The sequence below is a fragment of the Lontra canadensis genome, unplaced genomic scaffold, assembly GCF_010015895.1.
Source record: "Lontra canadensis isolate GAN:19392208 unplaced genomic scaffold, GSC_riverotter_1.0 scaffold9, whole genome shotgun sequence".
Taxonomy (NCBI): domain Eukaryota; kingdom Metazoa; phylum Chordata; class Mammalia; order Carnivora; family Mustelidae; genus Lontra; species Lontra canadensis.
The window spans coordinates 18,223,918-18,230,030 of NW_022631003.1; the positions used below are offsets into that span (position 1 = coordinate 18,223,918).

The 6,113-nt window shown below is 57.4% G+C and overlaps 1 pseudogene; it reads left to right on the forward strand.

The window, feature by feature from the left end:
* Positions 1 to 3,567: 3,567 nt before the first annotated feature.
* On the forward strand, positions 3,568 to 4,638 carry LOC116866387 (annotated as a pseudogene).
* The last annotated feature ends 1,475 nt before the right edge of the window (positions 4,639 to 6,113 follow it).

Below are 6,113 nucleotides of genomic sequence, written 5' to 3' on the forward strand. Positions count from 1 at the left end.
AGGCTGGACGAAAGAGAAATCAACAAATCGGAGTTTATCTAAATCAAAAACTTGCACTCTGCAAAAGACACCATTCAGAGAACAAGAAGGAAATATACAGAGCAGGAGGGAGGTTTTGAATTGTGCCTCTAAATGTGGGGCCCCTGTAGATGGAGGACAAGCACCTTGGTTATCTAACACAGGATGGGGCACAAAATGGGCATAAGATCAAAGCAGACACTTGAGCAAAGGAGATGCGCACACACAGAGATGTGCGTTCACACAGAGTGTGTATGCATGACAGAGCACCTGGTGAAAATGTGCCAGATCTTCACACTGCCACAAGCACCCACCAGCACACACCTGTCAGAGAGGCTGCAGGCACCCAGTGCTGGCGCCCACGTGGGCAGCAGGAGCTGGAGTGCAGTCACACAGCCATGCGGGAAGGCAGTTTGGCAGCTTCTTACGAAGATGAACCAAGCCTCATCGTACACTCCAAAGCATTCATAGATATTGACCCAGCTGATCTGAAGAACTTTATCTTCATAAACCTCGCATGAACATTCCCTGCTTTATTAATGATGGCTCAAACTGAGGAACAACAAAGATGCTTTTGGATGAGCAGACACCTGTAATCTGTAAAAAGGACTACAATTCAACACAAAGGAACTAGCTATCCGTGCTTCAAGGTCATGGACGCACCTTGGTACATTTTCCTCAAGGAAGGAAGCCAGACTTGTGTGTGGTTGAGTTCACAGGACATCTGGAGCAAGCCAGACCATGGGGAGGAGAGGCATCGGGGGCTGCTGAGCAGGTGCAGTGGGAATGCCTGGCTACACAGGGGACATTCAGGTGCTCCAGAGATTGGGGGGAGGGTGCCTGGATGCCCCATGAAACCTCAAGAGCTGCACATCCTACAGTGTGAGTTTGAATGGAGACAAACAGAAAAAAAAAAAAAAAAACAGAATGGAGATAAACACCCATCGATCGCACTGTATGTCTGAGATACCTGCATCTCACTGTGTGTAGAACTGACCCCAAAGAAATGTCACACACTGACATGCCCTGAACACCGCGGGGACCGCGTGGCTGGTTTCTTAGCCTGGCCAGCCTGATTGTGTGGGTTGGACAGAAAAGATCGAACCAACACACCCTGCTGTCCCCCTTCCTGTGCAGCAAGCCCTGTTCCACGTGCTCTCAGCCTATTCCCTGTACACACTGTGAGTGTCCCTGCAGCCAGGGCTGGTGCCCCACAGCTGTCCTTTTGGTGACCAAACCTGACCTACTAGTTAGGACTCCGGCTCCCACTGTGGCAGAGAGGCAAGAGACGGACTCTCAGATTTCAGACCAAGGTGAGGGCTGGGTGCAGACCTCACCCCTGGGGAGGGACAGAAGCTGAGTCCTTGAATCCTGGGGCTGCTAGGTGTCCCAGCATGTATTGCTGTTGTGGTAAAACTTGGGTCTGGACCCAGAAGGTTCCTTAATAGTAATCAGAAACCTGGCGAAGAGGAAGGTTGCCGTTACCCTGAACTGCTTTAGAGTGTGGCAGACCAGAACATGGCTCCCAGGGAGCCTGCTCCTACTCTGCCACACATTCCAGAAGGTTCTCTCGAGGAGCACCAGCTCAGATACTCCACAGGCTCCATGGTGGTGTCTCGGCCCTGCTGTCCTCATGGACCCTCCTATGGGCCACAGTCAGGCCCCCCGCTGCACTCATAGTGGGGTCTCCAGACTTTGCTTGTCCCCTTCACCCTGGCCCACCTAACTAAGCCACTTCCCCCTCATCTGAGAAAGGGGACCCTGGGATGACTCCCAAAGGGCTCAGTAGAGAGGATGTGTGGTGCTGGTGCCTGAGCTGTCTAGGTGACCCTGCACCCCACTCTCCTCTCCTCTTCTGGGGATGCCCTCTGTGAGACCAGACTGTGAGGAAGCTCTGGGAGCTGGATGCAAGTGTGGGGGGAGAGCAAAGAGGTGTCCTAGGGGCAGCCACCTTCCATGCGGGTCTGGTTCTTGCCAGGGCACGAACCAGATCTCAGCCATCCTGCTGCTGTTCTTGAGTGAGAAGGATGCCTTCTGGGCGCCAGCTCAACTGGTGACCAAAGAAAGCCATGCCATGCGTGGTAGGAGGCCGGCTGGGACACTGACTGGACTTGGAGCTCAGGAGAGCCCCTTGCAGGGCTACTCCAGCAGTGGGGCCAGTGGGGACCTCCACCCTGCCTGCCTCCCCAGGTCACCTTCAGGGCCCTGTAGCCATGGCCACTGACTTCACCAATTACAGACCATTCTTGCATCCCCGCTGGTCCTTGAGGCTTTGGTCTGGCTACCTATGTGACTGCTCAGGCACCCTGCCAGCCCATAGCCAGAGGAAGCCCAGGTAGCCTCATGTCCTACTCCTGTGTGACCCCAGCCTGACTCCCAAGCCCAGGAGATGACCATGCCTACCCCCACACGCCCATCACACTCACTGCCCCCCAGTACTGGGGAATCCCTTGTCCCCTACTGTGGCCAGTGCAGGAAAGAGGGTGCTGGGTCCTCAGCACAGGGCACCAATCCAGCTGGGTCTCTGTGAGGAGAAGGGTCTTCTGCCCCTGTCCCCCCGTCCCAGACCTGGAAGGCAGTCCTGCTCTCTGGGAAGCATGTGCCTTGCCAGGGCTCAAGAAGGCTGTGGGCACACACTGGAGTCAGGGCCTGGGAGAGTAGGCACCTGACAGAACTCACCCCCATCCTGGTGGGGGAGGAGGCCTTGATTGTTGGGGGGCCTGGGGCCTTCTCAGGCTTCTTCATTCCAGGGCTCCCTGAACTGCTGAAATTCTGGGGCCATCATAAGCACATTCCAGGCAAAGCACTCCCAAAGCTGAGGAAACACATGGCAGTAGAAGGACCCCAGAGGCACTGTCCCCATGGCCTGGGGTGGGGGTGGGGGGTGGGCATGCAGAGCCCTTCCACAGCTGACAAGGGTTTGGTGTCATATTCCTTCTCTTGCTTGGACCAGGAGCACCCTTGGGGTGGAACAGGGCTATGGGAAGTGTGTCCTCTTGGCTCCTTGGGGCCCTGGCACTAGGAGGTTTCTGGGCACTGGGTGGGTCCTCAACACTTTCTGCCCTTTTGCCAGGCCAGGAACAGATGTGCAGTGGCATTTACATCATAAAGTGGTTCCTTCAGTATTTCATTGCCCAGGTAAGGCCACCCAAGGAGACCTGTCCCCTGACCCACTCACTGCCCCTGGGTCCTAGTGAGGGCCAGGCTCAGCCCAACCCTCCAGAGAAGCCAGGCCTGCTCCTGAGTCACTAGGGCTGAGGCTTGCAGTGCAGACCGATCCTGGAGAAGCCCAGAGGCCCTCTTGAGGAGGTTCTGGGGGTCTGGCAGTCTGCCTCAGCTCCCCCAGAGAAGTCCAGCTCAGCCCGGGATGCGCACAAACCCTTGGCCTTTTCCGCAGCCAGCCTGGGGTCCCGTCGGAGCATGTTACTACCAAGTATGGACAGAGTCCAGCAGTTTCTTCCACACCTTCTGTCCCCAGAGACCGCCTCCTTGCTCCCCCTAAAGCTCTGAGATGCCTAAATCCTGGACAGCAAGCATGTGTTCACAGCCATGGCATACACGATCCTCAAGGTGCACAGCAGCAAGTGAGCTCGCAGGAGCCCAGGTATGTATGAAGGTGGGGAGCAGGGCCATGGCCCACTGCTCTAACCGGTGCACAGGCCTCGGAGGAGGGAGGGTTGGCTGGGCAGAGCCCTCTGCAGAAGAGCATCGGGCATAGGGCCTCCCCCTGCTATGGCACTGCCTGCAGAGCTCCTGGGCACAGCTAGACCCCCAGAAGCTGGGGTGGAAACGTGGGGCCTCTCTGCATCTGATTCACACCTATTGCCCAGAATATCTCCTGAAGCTGCCCTGAAGTGGGAAGGTCTCCAGAAGTTTCTGCAGGACACACTGTTCCAGACCTGGCCCTGGAGGATGAAGGGCTGCTCAGGCACACTCGTGGCCCAGCTGCAAAGGATGCAGTGCGACCTTGTCTCCCTTAGGTGAACACAAGGTCCAGATCCCTCCCGATTCACCCTCCTCAGGCAGTGGACAGTGGACAGAGCCGCTGGGGCCTTCCTCCTCGTCTCTTTCTATCTCCTCTTCTGCACCAACCTTGGGAAAACCAGGCCAGGGCCGGGAATCCAGGCGCTCACTGCGCTGGGGCTGGGGTCAGCAACCTGGGGGGTTCTTGTCACTTTGGACCAGTGTGGCCATGTGGAAAGCCATGAGGACTCCCTGGCGCCCCGCCAGCTGGAGACAAACGTCCTCTGGGGATGCTAACCCAGTCTGCCTCTTTCCAGTGGAACCTGAAGAGTTCGCCGCCATCATGCTCTCGGGCCTGCAGCAAGTGTCCCAAGCTCCCAGGCCTCTCCTCCCTTCTCCTAGCATTGAGACACTCCCCAGAGTGGACAGGTTGGCCTCCCCCGGTCCAACATGAGCAGCCTGGACCCCCTCCTAGCCGGGTCATCCTCAAGGCCGAGGAGCAGCTTCAGGAGGGAACCTCCACAGAGCCCACAGCTGTGCACCTGTGTCTGGGCGCCTCAGGGGCTGAGGTTTGAGCCTATCTGCGACCAGCCCAGGACCTCTCGCTGGCCTGGTTGCCCCCACAGTGATGGAATTCCCTCTCCAACTTGCCAGTGAACTAGGAAGGTACAGGCAGGTGGCTCCCAGATATGGCCTTGAAGCCAGAACACTTGGTTCCCCTTCCCTTCATCACCTGCCTGGGCCACCTTAGGGGCCACACAACAGAGCTGTCCCCAGAACCCCACCCGGATTCCTGTGAGGGGTTCTACCCAGCCCACTAAAGATGAAGCTGTAGGGCCCAGGATGCCCTTCCTGCCCTGTGGCCACCACAGCCCATACCCCTCTCAGGGTACTGGGTGGATCCTCAACACTTTCTGCACAGCCAAGACAGAGCCGGAGCAGCACTCAGTCAGCTGCCCCAGGGCTCAGCACATGTGCACAGCCTTCTGGCCTCTGTGTCCACAGAGAAGCTAGATGCTCACCTGCTTCTGGAGGAGAGGCACAAGCCGAGCACGGGGGCCCTGAGGCTCCGGTCAGCCGGCATATTGGCCTTCCTACAGGACAGCACCCCACAGAAGGCCCAAGTCCCTGAGCCAGAGGGGCATGGCCTGGCCCTGGGCTCCAGGGATAGTGGGTAGAGATGACATGAGCCCCCCCAATAAGAATGAAAACTGATAAGACCAAGCCCCTACCTCATGACCCTAGCCAGTCATGGATTCTGGCCCAAGGCTGGACATGAACTCTCAGAGCTGTATGTGGACCTAGGTACGCCCCACACACCCACTTCTCTGACTTAGGGCGGCACAGGGAGCAACAGGTTACATCAGCGAAGGGGTAGCCAGCACAGGCAGGTGGGACCCACGCTCACCCGAGCAAGGAGGCAGGTTTCCCAGGGCTGGGCATCTTGCAGTCAGTGTCCTGGCACCAAGGGACACCAAGGGGGCAGAGGCCAAGGCCAGGCTGATATACAGGGGCCTGCTTGGGACCCCAAAAGCTGCTGTCCCAGGTCAGGCCTGAGGATGCTGGCAGGTTTGGACCAGGCAGGCTGAGACCATCATTCTGCCATCCTCAGCAACTGCTTCTGGGGGACCCCAAACTCAGGAAATGTGCTGTCACGTGGAGTCAGAAGTCTGCCAAGGTGGGGGTCTATAGCTCCCACACCCCCTTGTGATTTCAGCACCCCTAAAGGAAAAAAAGGGCTCTGTCCCAAGGGAAAAGCACAAACCCTTGACTCAAAAGACTTTCTTTGCTGTTGAAATTCAATAAAGCGTTTCTGTGTTAAAAAGTCAGTCTGTTCCTGCAGAGCCCAGAGCTCTGTGCAAGAAGGGCCGGACAGCCACCCAGAAAGGAAAGGGTGGCATGGCACAAGCTACCTGCCCAGCCCCTGCCAGGCTCCCCTGCACAGGGGACTTCAGGCAGAGTAAGCTGAGGGTCCCCTGTGCCTTCCAAAACCGCCCAGATGCCAGGGTCAAGACCATCAAATAATTTACTGCGACTCAGCCTGTGCCCAAAGGGCCAACCTGGCTGGGAGGAGAGCGACAGCCAGGGTCCTCATGGTGTCAGTTCAGGACAGTGTGTGCAAAGCGTCCTGG